Below are 15213 nucleotides of genomic sequence, written 5' to 3'. Positions count from 1 at the left end.
CAGAGCTTTCCTGTCACCTTCTTGAGATGTCACCCAAAAGTAGTATTTGACTTTCTAAGCTACCAAACATGATTATCTCTTCTTACAAAAAAGGCATTTTTTTTCCTGTGCATGCTCATAGTTTAATGTGGAAAATATAACATGACAAAGAGCAGCAATATGCTGAGACCTCTCCTTAGGATAGAATATGGTGGCTTAAAATTCCTTTTATGTTCTTTGAAAGTACAAGTGTGCCTTGATATTGCTATGATATTGAACCCACTTCTGGCTTTTTGTTCTGGAGCTCATCCCCACAAATAGCCTCCTTCTGTTTCAGGCTAAGGTTCACAACATCAGTGGAAAACATCCTGCTAATATGGTGGAGCACTATCCATCAGAGCTAAAAAGCGTTGCGTCACTTCTCATAGAGCAGCTATGGCAAACTGCCTTGATGATGTGCGTGGTTGCCAATGATATGCAAACATCCATGCAACATGGCCTGCTGACCCACCCCAAAATGGTTGGTGGTTGCTCTGGAGTTTGAGTGAGAAGCTCAGATGGCTGTGAAGCACATGGTTTTTACCTGCTCTAGTGGGGGGTAATGGGCTGGGCTAAAGGTCTATGTATGAAGGAGGCAGAGGGACAGCCTGGGGAGGGACCCTCTCTTCATGCTGTACCCATTACTCTAACTCCTTCCTTAGCAGCAGGAGCAAAATGGCTTTGCAATTGGATGTAAGACTAACTTTTGCTGCACGTCTCCTCCATCACATGCACCACCCTCTGCTTCCCCAGCAGCCGCAAACTCCTTTGTCCCCTCTCTTGCTCTTCTCCCAGCCTTGTCCCAGCTCTCTGCACAGGTCAGCAGCTGCTTTAATGTCTCCAGCACCGCAACAAGGCAAAATCCAACCCAAATAAGGGACATGGCTGCTGCCTTAGGACGGATGAAGAGAGGGAGGATACACCTATGTTCTGTTTGGAGTGTATTTGCTAATATCCCAGGCCTACAGCCCAGTGCTTTTTAGGAAGACCTCAGGACATTTTCATTTCCGTTGTCATTGCCACATGGACAGGGCAGCTGTCAGTGTCCCCAGCCTCCACCATATATCCCATGTTCCTATCCCCAGCTGAGCTGGACAGACAGGTCCTAGAAGCCCTCCAGAGCTGCATGCTGGGCCCAGGCAGTGCACACACCGCCATAAACCAGCCCAGCACCCCACATCCAGCGAGGCAGATGCATAGCCTGGGTCACATTCGCTTACCCATGCTCCAGAGGATCAGCAGGAAGAACTCTCCTTGTAGGAATGCAAATGTGTTAAAGGCTTCAGGGGGCGTTTTGACAAAAGTCAGCTCGTTTAAATGGTGTTACTCCAGGAAACCTATAGGGTGGTTTTGTGTAATTTCAACATCGCATCATGTCTGATAGCATCTTTTCTCCCTGCAGTCCTCAGGCTCGTAGGCTATGTCTGTTCTTCTGAACAGAGCTGTCTGGATCCTTTTGGTAGCCCTGCGGCCAGGGGGTAAGGGCACTGCTCGATAGCATGAGTGAGCTTTACCCTCTCCACTCCATGACAGGGACGCTTTGGCGTTGGTCCTTGGCACACACTACACCCTGAGTCATGACTGGGCAGGGCCCAGGAAAGTGCCCGTTGGTTGGCATGGCCAAAATTGGTCCTGGGGAACATGCTGAGAGTTAAAGAGTATGGACAGCTATGGGAGAGTGCCCCATGCAGGCCCAGCCCAAGTTCTCCTCCGGTTTTATGAATCAGTCTAGACACTCCTTCTTTGCAGCTACTATGGCTTCCAGCTAGAGCTGGCTGAAATTTCTTACAGAGAAAGCTAATTAAAATATCCCACATCTGTTTTCTTTTTTCCCACTGGAAGATACTAATTCAGGTGAAAACATTTAGACTTTCTATGGAAAATTTTGAAAACAATAGCTTAATTTTAAACATTTACAGCATTGAGCATTTCCAGCTCAGGAGAAAAAAAGAAAAGAAGCCCCTATAGTTGAAATTTTTTTTCCCCATTTGAATTCATTTTTAACTTCCTGAAGAAAAAAGAGATGCTTCATTTGACATTTTTCACATTACATTTCCACTGAGAGAACCTCAGTTTTCCAAATAGCTTTGGTTTTTCTTCTGAGAAATTGTCACATGTAACTTACAACTTACATTAAACTCTCATCTTCAACAGACGTGATATAAGCTCCTTTAGCTGTGAAAGAGGAATTGGTTTTGTCTGAATTACAAATATATTAAAAACACTTCTCTCTTGCTTGTGAATCCAGTAATTCATTTTTATTCAGGAAAAAAATATCCTGCTCACGTAGCGGAGGCAGGGCTGACATAGTACCATCATTATTTAGACTTGAGATCACCAAATGGAATAAAATTTAAGTAATCAATGTCCAGAGCTGATAACTATTGAAAGTACTTCTACCAACTTATGAATTCAGATTTTTTATTGTTTTTCATAAAAAAAGTATGTGACTATGTTTCAGCCCTAAGACTTCTTTCCCTGAATGTCTTGGTTGTAGCAAAATCAACAGACCTTTAGTATGAATTCTGTGTGCCTTAGATCACCCTGTGCCTTTGATGAATATAGCCAAGTCCTATGAGTTTGCTTCATTTACAGTAGCGATTCTTAGTACCCACTGCTCTCTTTCCACTCCAGCTGAAGCTATAATCAGTGGTTGTGGAGACCAAGACTTTTATTAGTGTAAATTAGACTGTTGCTCTGGGTTTTTTTTGTCAAGGCATTGACAAACTTTTCTTCAATTCCCTTTTCCACTAATGAGCTCAGAGCAGCAGGAAAAAAACCCCATAGGCAAGGAGACCAGCCACACTCCTGGGACTGTCGTTTCCATGCAGGTACACTGGGATCTAGAAATGCCAATCTGTCAACACCAGGAATGTTTTAACCATCTAACATGCTGGAACCAGTTTCAGCCTGCTGTAATTCCCTGTGCTTAAGTGGAATTACTCCAGGGGTAAATGTGGCTCCCAATGTTAGGTGCAAAACAAGCCGGCTGGGTTCTAATGTGTACAGACTCTGGAAAAAATAAGAAAGAAAAAGACCTTAGAGGAAGATGACGTATATGGTGGCAGCTACTCTGGCTCAGGAAAAATACTCTAATTTATCAAAATTAATGAGTTTATTTAAGATTACTGTATCCTAAAATTCTAGAATAAGAATTACCTAATCATTTTTTTAAATAACAAAGCTACTGATTTATGGAAAAGTTCACGTGGCCTGTAAGACTACAGTTCCTTTCTGGAAGGAGGAGAGAGGATGTAGCTATAAGGCCAACACGTGTAATTAAAAAAGAAAAAATCCAACAGCACAAAAAAACATGCCTTCAGGAAGGGGAAGGGGTGCTTATGAGCATGGGACATTTGAGGCATAGGCAATAAAAGGGAAATTAAAAGTCTATCACAGCAGAGGCACTGCTTTTCTCCTTTCTCAAGAGGAAATGGCAGGTTTCCTGAGATAGGTTTGTATTTAGACACCAAAGAAGCTGAAAGGGACCCTGTGAGCAGTCTCTGGTCTACTGGGTCATCCTCCCCAGCTGGAAATGCACATCTCTGCTGGTGGCTCCCCAATGGCATTTATCGGCTAGAGAGCAGGCAGTGCTGACATCCCAGAAGGTCTGTGAAAAGGCAGCAGCTCTGCCTCGAAGCCTGGGCTTGGTAGGCTCTCTGGTGGAGCTTTTAAAGTTGCCCCCCTTTCCCCACTGGCATTGGAAGGGGATGTCCTCCAAGGATGGCGATTACACAGGCTCCCCGGTGAGCAAGGGGCGTTCAGGGATATGCTGCTGGAAGAGCAGGAATTATGCACACCTTCAACCCACCACAGCAGTGTCTCAAACCCAACCCATCTGCAGGCAGATTTTCCGCTGTTGGGGATCTTATGATAGCTTATGCCTGCAGCATTACATCACTGAGCTGAATCCGGCCTGGGGCCAAAGCAGTCATGGTTTAATGTAATGAGACGTTACCCTTTTGGCTACAACAGAGCAATGACCTTGAATGATGGCAGGAGTACTAATCTGCAGAGCATTTATGTGCAGTTCTAAATCAGATTAACATTTGCCATGTATTCGGTTGTTTGGTAATGATCTATCATTTCACTTTCCAAAAGGGAGCAGCAATGGCCAGGGTGATTTTCTAAAGAGCATGCAAAGTGATAAACCTGGAGATGGTGCAGGATACCTGCAGAGGACCCACTGCCCCAGAAATACTGTAGTTCTTTTTTGTGTCCAAGGCCTTGTCCCCTGGCTTTAAAAGCACGCTTCAAAATTTTTGGTGTATCAGATGCATCACAAATACAGTCGACTCAGTCCACAGTAGATACCACTCACAGCGTCAAATATTTGCACAATCTGCCATCGGTAATAACTGACATCTCGGTTGTGCACAGCCGTGCTTGTGCTTAATTGTTTATGTTACAAAACCTTCAGCTTGACTCCTGCATCTTGAGAATTTTTTTCTTTTAAATAAAATCTACTCGGTGATTCTCTGGCCGTAGCTGGAGGATTGCCTTTCCAATGGCCAAAACAAGAGGGTGTCTGACCTGCTAGTTTCACTGAGCATTGCTCAGTTCTCAAGACTTAAAAGACCAATAATTGTGGTTTGCTACTTATAATGTGATGTGCTATACCATTGTATACAGCAGTATGTCAAAGCGAGAGGACACCCAAATAGCTGTTGTCCTTTAACAGTAAAAGGCCATGTATAGCAATCGCGTAAGTGATACTCGCATTTCCCACGGGAATTGAGCAGGCAATTTGATAAGCTGTTCTGCAAAGCATCCTAAAGCTTTCTGACAACAGGGAAAGATCATGTTTAATTTTTGCAGTAATTTTGTGATCTCAGGAAATGATAGTCGTAGTGAACTGAGGTGATGGGGAGCTTTAATCTTGCTGCTGTGTAAACAGTTCAGGGAGGTGTTGTTAGGAGCGCTGGTAGTCATTGCCACTGCCTGGGGTGGCACCACACTGAGTTGGCTCAGAAGTAATGACACCACCTTTGAATTATGGGTGCAGTGGAGACCTCCAGGAGGTGGTACGTGTGCCTCTTCCAAACGGTGCTGGAGCCCTGTATGAGCCATTGGGTGCCTGGAAATGGCACCTTCTCATAGGAAATGATGAAAAGAAAGATACCGAAGTTTGAGTGCTTCAATGACATTGGTTGCAAGCTTTCTACTTTGTACCTATAATGGTGGGGAAAGTGTCACACTTGGAAAAGATAAGCCTGTACTTGAGGCTGGAACTACATGATCCTCCATGCCCTCTGCTTCTCATGGCTAGGAAAATGTCCTTCTTTCCTTGAACAGATATAAGAGGAATGGTAACCTCTATAACCTCTACCATTCCCACATATCGCTCCTTGCCACTGCACAATCACAGCACCCTGGCTCCCATCTCGCTAGAGAGGACACCAGCTGTCTGATATGGAGCAAGTTCTTGGGGCAATGGAGACTCCTCTGCCCAGCCTCCAGGTCTGCCGAGCAGAAGCATCTGGATTTGCTTCTCCATGTCTCATGAGTTAGGCACTTTTTAAAAGGTTCGTGATGCTGCTGTATGATTTTTTTAAATAAAAAAAACATGTGGGGGATCAGACAAAATTGCCTGTGTCTCAGTGTTGCATTTGTTCTTGTATGACCACTAGCAGCTCAGCCCATTGTCTTCTTTCTGTGCCTTGTGCCTTCTCTTTCATATGTACCTTTTGGGTGACGGTAATTTTTTTATATGTTTTAGTACCAAAATTGTTACCCAAGAGTTTTGTGAAAAGAAGATCTGAAGATGAAAAATCTCACTGAATAAAATTGTAAAAACATTTCCTATGAAGTTTTTAATCATCTTCCAGCAACTTTTGACAGAACTACTTCAGTCCCTGGGAATTTTTTATTCTGTTGCATATCTTATTGCCTAAATGAATGGTAAACAGGACACAGGAAAGGGAATGACCTGAGGAAGAGTGATCTCTATGTTGCAAGAAGGACATATATATTCGCCTTCTTTACTCACATGCTCTTAAGAGAGCGTGATGGAGATGGAGAGAGGGACAGATGTGGGAGGTATTTCTTCTTGCTATGTAACATGGGTCAGATATTGCTTTCTTCTAATGCAAAGCAAGGAACACCAGTAGCTTAGTGAAAACAGTGTTGCCAACCCTTTTTCCTGCATTCATCCCTTCTGTTTCCATGCAAGACTCCTTAAATTTTTTTTTCATCTTTCCTACCTGGTCTCCTACTTCAGTTTTAAAGGGGGAACATATATACCCTACTAGCTGTAAAATGTAAATAATAGGTTGGTGGCCCACAGAACGCAGGGCAGCCAAGCTATAGTGGTAGAGAAACCCTTCTGTTGCTAGGTGATCAAACATTTGCATGATTAAACTCAAACTAGGTAACACTGCTTTCAGAGAGTAGTTTGTTTCTCCCTTGCTGCCTTTAACAGCCTTTGGACTCTTCAGCCTTTCACATGCGACTCTGACTCTATTTTTTAAAACAAATGCTGACACCTGCTTCAACAACAGTATCCCTTGGGTCACATAAAGACTGAAAGCTCAGTAACCCTAAAGCAATTTCAGATTCTTGGCTCAAAGTCAGTGCTAAACATAAGCCAAAGACCCCAGTTGTAACTGAGGTGCTGCAGTTTAGCTTGCCCTATTTCTATTGCACTGCAGTCTTGCAGTTTTGATTTCAGAGCATGCTTGCTCTTCCCTTTATATTCCACATTTTAAAACAAAACCAGAGGTTTGTTGTTACAACATGACAGCGATAGGGATATTTTCCTCAGGCATAAAAAATCCTCCTGCTAGCCCCTCCCTGAGCTGAGAAATTCAGAGGCAGATTTAAAATACCTTTCTCAGTTTATTCTAGGGTCTGTGGTCATTTCGAGGGTCTTTAGAAGGATGCATAAGCTTGCGTAAGACCTGCAGCATCATGCCTGAGCCTGAAGGTCTTCAGAGAATCCACCCAGGGAAAGGGTGTTTAACATCTCACAGCCACCCCGGTCGGCTTCTGTCAGGCTTCAGTGTCTTTATGGCCCTGTTTACAAAAGAGCGAAATCCCCAGGTTCCAATTTGAATGCCACAAGTCATTTGTAACCTTAGAAAGCCCAGTGCAGCAAAACATGAAATTTGCTCCTTTTTCATTTCCACTCCACCCCCCGCTCTTCCTCTCTCCTTTGAACTGTTCTCACCGCTTGCCAGTGTAGTACAGCCTGTTAACTGGCTGCCACTCTGATTTTTCACAAGTTTGCCACGTTGCAGTGACAAGACCGTGTCAGGGCCCAGATGCTTCAGAGTAAATAAATAGCACATCTGGGATTTGGAAGTGGGCCGGCTCTATATTATGGAAAAAACTGATGTGGAAACACATCCAAAGAATACACAGCTGGAAACTGTTAACTCTGGAAGGAAAGGGAAAAAAAAGAAAAAGGAGGTGAAAACTCGGGGATAACTACTGCTTGAGATCTTGTACATTATAATTGCTGAGAAACAGCAACTCAGTTTACACAGCAGTTAAATTAATGGCATTCCTGAAAAATTGATAGTTTATAAGAATTGACCTCAAGCAACATAAAGGCAGCACAGGGTGGGAGGCTTGACTCCTGGCTGTCTGGCTTTCTTGGATGTGTTTGGTAACATCCCAGCTATTTGAATGCGCAGGCAAGCTGGTGGGAGGATGTTGGTGGTAGAGGGATGCGACTGCCCTTCTGGAGCCACGCTGCTGAGAACCGCTGCAGTTTCCCAGGCCCCCGAGCAGGCTGTGTCACTCAGGGTGTGCCGGCCCCAGAAGCGCACAGTGGAAGGAGGCTGAAACGGAGGCGGCCGCGCTCATTGCATCACTCCCGCAGCGCAGCCGGAGGAGCAGCACCCCTGGTAGATGATTCAGGAGGGTGAATCAGCAGCCGCTACGGAGGGGGGCTGTCCCCACCCACTCTCTGAGCCAAACCCATGTGCTGTTTCCACCAAAGGCAGGAGAGAGCTTCAGCAAGGTAAAACCAGGACAGGGGAGGCAAGAAGGAACCCAAAATAGAATGAAATTGTATCTTTGGACTTGTGTTTTTTGGACAAGGATCCTTGCATTTAAAAAACCCAAGCCAAAGCAACAAAGCCTTCAGACAGTGAAACGACTCCGAGCAATTATTTTAAGCATTGCTCCAAGGGAGGCACGCATCATGCGGAAAAGCTCCTACTTTTCATATGGGCACCAGTCCTAGCGTAGAGCTATCGATAGAGTGCCAGACGCTGCCACAGTCCCTGTGCTCAGAGCGTCTCTCCTTCCAGACTCCAGTAACTCTTTAATAGCTCTGAATGGTCCTGTTTTCCCTGGATGAGATAACCACTGATCACAGCTCAGAGCCAGTCAAGCTAAGGCACCAGGTATCCTCCGTCCAAAGACAATGCAGCAGCCCTTATTTCTGCAATAGGTTCATCACAGATCAGAGAAGAGCAAACATTTTTTCACTTACTATTTTCCTCTCTTGTTTGCCAGACTTCCTTTCCCTGGCACACATTAATTTGGATTTGTCATTGCATAAACAGAAAACGTAGTAATGGAGCAAACCCAGAATTCTAGATCAAAATACTTGGGCAGCTTTGGGTCTGCAGCCTATATATAAAATAGGGCTAATAGGTGGCGGAGGTAGGTGATGTTACAGATGCTTTACTGCGGTCTTGTATGTTTAAGAAGCACTTTATTGTGACAGGACAGATGCCATTTCATTTTCTGCATTCCTTACAGTGATGCCTCAGTATTTCCTAGCATTTATTTTGTTTACCCTAACAACACTCTAATTCCATTTTACAGTTAAGAAATAGGATATTTTGGCGAAATCCTTAAAAGATTTTGGGCAGAAGAACATAAGGACTGTCTCTGAAAGCTTCCTGCACCGCAGACGTTAAGGGTGCAGAGTGAAGAGACTCACGTTCAGTGCCTCTGTCTCTTACATGGAGCACAGGAGGGACAGACGGCTGAAATGCAAGTGTGCACCCTACAGAACCTGGAAAAGCCGAGTGTGATTTTGCCTTCTGCCTGAGGAAGATCAACCCAATTCTTCTGTCTCCAAGGAGTTTCCTTTCCCATTCAGACTGTTGTGCAGCTGCTGGGGCAGCCCCCTTGCACACATCCCCATATGCGTTTCTGCTGTGCCTTCATTTATCCCTTATTTATCCCTATGCCCTTATTACCTTAAGTCAGGTTAGGCTGAAGGCAAGTGCTGGGTTGAGCGTGTGGAGAAGAAACCTAAAGCCTGAGGCTAAGAGCATGATGTTTTGGGAGAGTCAGAGTAAGATCAAGCAAACCGTGTTGAGTGTGCCCATGCCAGCAAACCAGGAGCGTTTGCTTGCCCTGCCACAGGGTGTTCTGTGCTTCGTCTGTGGATTACTAGCTGTGCCAGTTGCAGTTGTAACTTTTGCTATAGTCATTTCTTGAAGCCCCAGGAAGGACTGGACATTAGCTGCTCTACAGGCTCAGTGGGTTATACGTCAGGTTATTGGGTTCGGTTTTGTTATTAGGAATTAACTGAAAGACATTGTATGGCCTGGGCAATGCAGGAAATGCATACCATAAAACAAATCTGCAGGAATTTCTGAAGCTGTGTTAATCCAAACAAAACAAAATATCCCACAGATGGCTGGAGGCATGTCCTGGCTTCCCAACCACTCAGCTCCCTCTTTCCCAGAGCTGTTTTGAAAGCGACCCTGCTCACTTTCTCCAAGAAATGTCTGGGGTACCCACGCTCAGGAGAGGATGCAGGGGGAAATTTCAGAGTGGACAAGATGTCTCCTTGCAGTGCTGTCTAAGTCCGTTTGATCTTACTGCAGCAACATGGATTCTATTGACCCAGTACCATGTCTTTTGTGGATTCCCTTCAGAGGGACTGGACTTTCAACGGGGGAATCCAAACCTGAGTTCCCCCATCACAAATGGTGTAGGCTTTTTTTTACCCAAGAGTCACTGAAAGACCCTCCTTCACCTGCAGGTCTGCAGCTCCAGACTAGCTCAGTCCCTGGTAGCAGACAAGGGGCTGGGAGCTGTGTTGAGGAGGAGCAGATGGATCCTGTGGATCAACAACTGTTTGCACAGCTGGTGTTGACTACATGGACTTGTTTTCTACAACCGTGGGAGCCTCTTTGAGAATCAGGGACTTTGAGGATCAGTCAACAGGCTGGCCAACCTGGTGAGAAGTGCTTTAACCCAGGAACAATGGGGAGGGAGATGATGACTCACAGCCGGGTGAGGAGGAGGTGGACCAGGCTGGCAAGCAGAGCGTGCAGGGTGATCTGGACAAGAGACCTCGTGAACAACAAAAAAAGTGTGAAGTGAACCCACCTCAGGCATATGCACATGAATAAGGATGGGTCCACAGGGCAGCATTATGGGGAAAGCTCTCATACCTCTTCTGGGGTATCAGTGGGTGTCTCTCTGTTCTTTCATCAGGGGGTGGAGTAGGGGCACTCGGGGCACACAGGCCTCCATTTGTGGGTCTGTGATGGTGTTAACCCTGATTGCCAGTGATGCTGGGCCCTTCTCTCCTACATCTGGTAGGAGCAGTGCAAAGCTGGGCACACATGGCATGGAAGGCATGGTCTTGCTGCAGTTGTGCCAGGCACTGCAGGTAGGGCATGGCACTACAGACCATGATGGGCCATAGTGGAGCTGCTTACTTTTAGTCTGCCTTTTAGCGTTCCCCCTTACATAGTCATCTGTCTGCATGCTCACGCTGCCTTCCTCCTCTAGACACTGTTGGCAAAGCTGAAGCACACACTAGAAGCTTAGCCATGTGATCCAGAGTAACAGGGCATGTGTAGCATCATACTCATATTAGGACTTTGTGGAAGCTCTGGAAGAAGAGCAAGGAGTTGCAGAAGATCTGGGCAGTATATGTGACCACTAGGCTGGTCATCCTATCCATTAATGTTATATTGAGGTCAAGAAGGGTCTGGAAGATGATGGAGGTGATATAGCCATAAAAGCCATGTGAACACAACATGGGGATGTGAGTCCTGTTGGTGTCATCACTTCCTAGAAGGGGAATTGCTTCTGATTCCCTCAGGGGGTTAGTATGACAGCTGTGCTGGGGACCTGCAAGATGGCATCACTGTCTACTGCCCCATACCAAATTATTTGTCCAAAATGGTTGGGGGCTGTTGAGCTGAAAGGGTCATGAGTACCTCCCTCTTGGGTAGAGGTGTCCAAAAGGCAGCATGCTAGCCCTGGATGACAGGTTACACCTTGAAACAGTGTGAGTGAACGTGGACTCCCCCGGTCACCTGCCAGTCACTCAACACCTGCCTCTGGTCTGCTGGGCCCAAGCTCTGCTCTCAGAGAAGAGGAGCCTGTCCACGCTGTGTCCTGGTTCAGTGCGAAAGACCTCAGGCTTTTCTTGTCCTACAGATCCTGCAGCATAATCTCCTCCAGACTGGGCAGCTCAGCCTAGCAGGTGTCCTCTCCACAGCCCAGAGGAGGCTGGCCTGGTGATGGGCACCGCGGGAGCCGGGAGGCCAGCAGCAGCATGAGTGAGGACATGGTGAAGGGAGCACACTCACAGCGAGTGCCAGGCGTGCTTCAGAGATGTATGGAGTATACATGGGGCTGGTGAGTACTAGAAATGCCCATGGCTGCAAAAAGCTGCAGGGCAGATGTTGCACATGGTGTGCTCCATGAAGCACTGGGGTACCTGCTCTGTGTCGGAGGGTCCTAACCTTGCGTATGATGTATGCGGGCAGCTCAGCAAAGATCTCAGCAGGATTCAGTGCTGTCATCACAAAAGCAAAGAATGGTTTGATTTGCCAAGCAATTAATTTTAGCGAGTAGAACTTCTTCTTCAGTCAAATCCTAAATACCTTTTGTGTAAACTACTCTTAGTCATTAACAGACTTGATTATTTTTTCTCTGCGAATCCCCATGTAGTGACAGTAAAAAGAGTTTTACTTAGTACAGCTAAGTGTAAACAAATTAATAAAAGCCCAAATACAAAAATCTGTGACTTTGATAGGGCTAGAGTTCAGCTCAGAGCCATCTGAAAATTTCAGGGCTGGTTTTACATTGGTGATGCTTCTTCCAGATACTGACTCTTTGCAGAGGTGGGCCAGATTGCATGGGTCTGCATTCATTTCACAAGCTGAACTATGGCTTTCTAGTGAAAGCTTGGGTTTTGGAGCAGAGTTTGCAGATAGTTAAACTATTGAAGAAGAACAAAAAGCTGAAGTCACCGAGCAACGGGCCAGTGCCCCCCAGTCTGAATTTGCTTGTGCTTATTTAAAAATACGCCTTTGGCCCATCTGGCTTTGTAAGTTCATTTGTTTGTTTGTTTCTTGGGTTTTTATTGTTGTTGTTGCTGCCAGTTTGTTGATTTTTAAGGATGATGTGGCTTTAGAATTAGTACATAATGGAAAATGTTATGTCAAGTATTTCACTGCAATTTCAGTTTAATCTGTTAAAGATGAGTTACTGATACACTGATTGTTTTCATTAAAAAGGGAGAGATTCCTATTTCTAAATTTCTCTAGAATTCTACTTTGTTTATTTACAAAGTATAATGATGCTGGCTGAACAATCTTTTAAAGTATCACTATTTTTTTTAAGCATAGTGTTTTGTTTTGTTTTTTTTTAATAGTATAGATAGGTTAGGACTTGGGCTGTGTGAAACATGGACGATCTAATTCTGGGTAACAAACCTTAGGTTTTCCCAAGACTTGTTTCCTCCTATCCTCTCAAGACTGTCAGCCCAAAGCCCTCTCAGCCCCTGGACTTGGTTTTGGAGGGAGCACTGAACAAGTCGCCTCTGAACAAGCAGGTGTCTGAAGAGGGGTCAGTGGAGGGCTGGGACTGTTGCCCACGCTCCCCTCCGTACGCTGCTGAGAGCAACCCCTGGTCGGCACAGGACACGGCTGGTGCTTCACAGCCTGAGAGCATCCTGCAAAAATGCAGACTTGCAAAATCAGAGCTCGTGTCAGAAGCACCGAGCATTTGAGGCCCGCAGCTTTGGGGCGATTTTCACATGACCGTTTTAACAAGTCATGTCAATCCATCTCTGGCACACTTGAACAACTGGGACTACGTCTGTCCCCAGAGCTTGACCAGACACTCTCTTGGCCAAACAAAATGCTCGTCCTTGCCAGGTTTGAGTACATTATGTGGCTGTATTATTCCCATCTACAGTCCCCTATTCATTAGCATATGCTGAGTGCCAGTGTTAATTGCTTTCTCATCCCATGCCTGTGTGGTAGGAGAGCTCGTCACTGGCTGCATGGTGGTCTGCAGCTCTTGTCTGCACTTCTACCAGGGCCTTGTTTTGGTTTCAGGAACGTGCATTTCCCAGAGAGGATCTGTTAGCTTCTTGTGAAGGCTTGCAAGGTTGTATAGGTCAGGATAGTACATGAGTTTCCTCAGTTGGGTAATTAATTTCTGGGTTTGGGATTAATCTTCTCTCCTGTTGCTCTCGTGTTCTTTTTTCTTGTATTAGACATCTGAAAGTGTCTTCTTGGATCAACACAAAGCCTCTTACTAGCATTGCATGTAAATTCACAGTGATGTATCTGAACCTGCATCTTCTATTAGTCTATTATATTTAATTTTCACCTTGTCTTTTGTAGCTATTGATGTACATTTTTCCCCCTGTTGACAGCCTGACCCTGCTACTGAATGGCTTTATGATAGTGATCCGGCTTTGCAGTGAACTAGCAATTTCACAGGTGTGCAGTTCTTCTTAGAGATTATGTTCACTGGCTCTTTTTCTTCAAGTTACATATTTAAAAACCTAGTAGGAACATTCAGCTAAAGCTATATGAATTTTTATTTTTTTTAGTTTTGTGCTCAAAATAAGAAAAAGAAAACAGGACAAATATTGTACTTGAGTTGAATCAAAACAATGTCTTGGGGGATGACTGGTGAAACTAATTGAAGTATTTGCTTATGTTACCAAATGTTCTAATTTTGCTTAATCTTTTAACTTAGGTTAGTTGCTTTTCATATTTCAAAATACAAGCTGAAAAGTTTCATTAGGAAAACAGCTGTGTGAAACATTATAGCAGTTCCAAAAGTAAACACATCATGTCAGAATAGTTCTGCATTGACAGCTTTATTCCCTCCTCAAGACTTCTTGGCTTAAAAACCTTTCACCAGACTAACTCAACCCAAAATCAGAATCACTGTGAGTTCAACTGATATCCCATTTTTGGTATATTCGCTACTAATTTTTTTATATATCATCTCTGATATATATGTAGCATCTCTGATATAGATACAGCATCCCTGTACCAAGCATCTTGGTACAAAAAGTCTTTTCCTTTAAGGTTTTTTCTGCACATGCTAGTATTAATTCTTTGGTAGGTGTTAGAAACCTTTCTTTCAGTGCTGAAATCTTCCACTGAGCCCATGATCTTTTCCCACAAAGTATTCAGTGTACCGCTTTTTGTGATTAGCACTGCTTTTCATGTACGTTTCCCAGAGTGCTAATCAAAACAAATAGAAATACTAGACAAAACCCCTGTCACTAAGGAACAGAAAAATCTGCTCCTACCTCTCACCGGTTCTGCACAGGAATGAAGTTCTGTTTTCAGCGGTAACTGGCTGCTGGTGCACCAGGCAACACTCCATCACCACTTCGCTGCTGTCACCGGGGTATTGACAGGCATGTTTTGAGCACTAATTCCATTCCTTCTGATGTTACTTTTCAAAGGGAATACTTGTCTCTGGGCATTTTATTTTATTTACTGTGTCTTAACTGTCTTCTTTTTAATGCTTATTGGTCCATGATTGCTTTACTTTCTTCTTTCAAAAAATGCCCTCTTTTTGATCTTCTGGTTTTTTGTAGTCAGATGTTTATATCTGAACTGGAATGGACATCCCTATGCAGTTATATATTGGTGGTTCACTCTTTTTGCAATCTACTGATGGCAAAGCAGTTAAGAAAATATTTCTGGAGGCTACAGGATTCCTTTCAACAGACGAAGAGTCCTTTCTTCTTCATAAAAATAAAGGGGGAACCAGAAAACGCCAAGAAGAAAGAAGGAAAAGATTTTCTTTCTTGCTAAGCCAATATATATATATATTCCAATATATCTGACATTTTTCAAGGATTTCTGTGCTCCTGGAAAAGCATCTTACAAAAACAGTTTCCAAAGTTAGTGTCCTTTCAGGATGTACTGAATTCTCTGTGTTGTAGCTCCCCTTTTGAAGGACAAACTAGCAATGTGTTGAGATGCAACTCAGTCACCA

The sequence above is a fragment of the Gavia stellata genome, chromosome 3 (assembly GCF_030936135.1).
Source record: "Gavia stellata isolate bGavSte3 chromosome 3, bGavSte3.hap2, whole genome shotgun sequence".
In the NCBI taxonomy this organism is placed as follows: Eukaryota; Metazoa; Chordata; class Aves; order Gaviiformes; family Gaviidae; genus Gavia; species Gavia stellata.
This window is presented reverse-complemented; position numbering follows the sequence as displayed.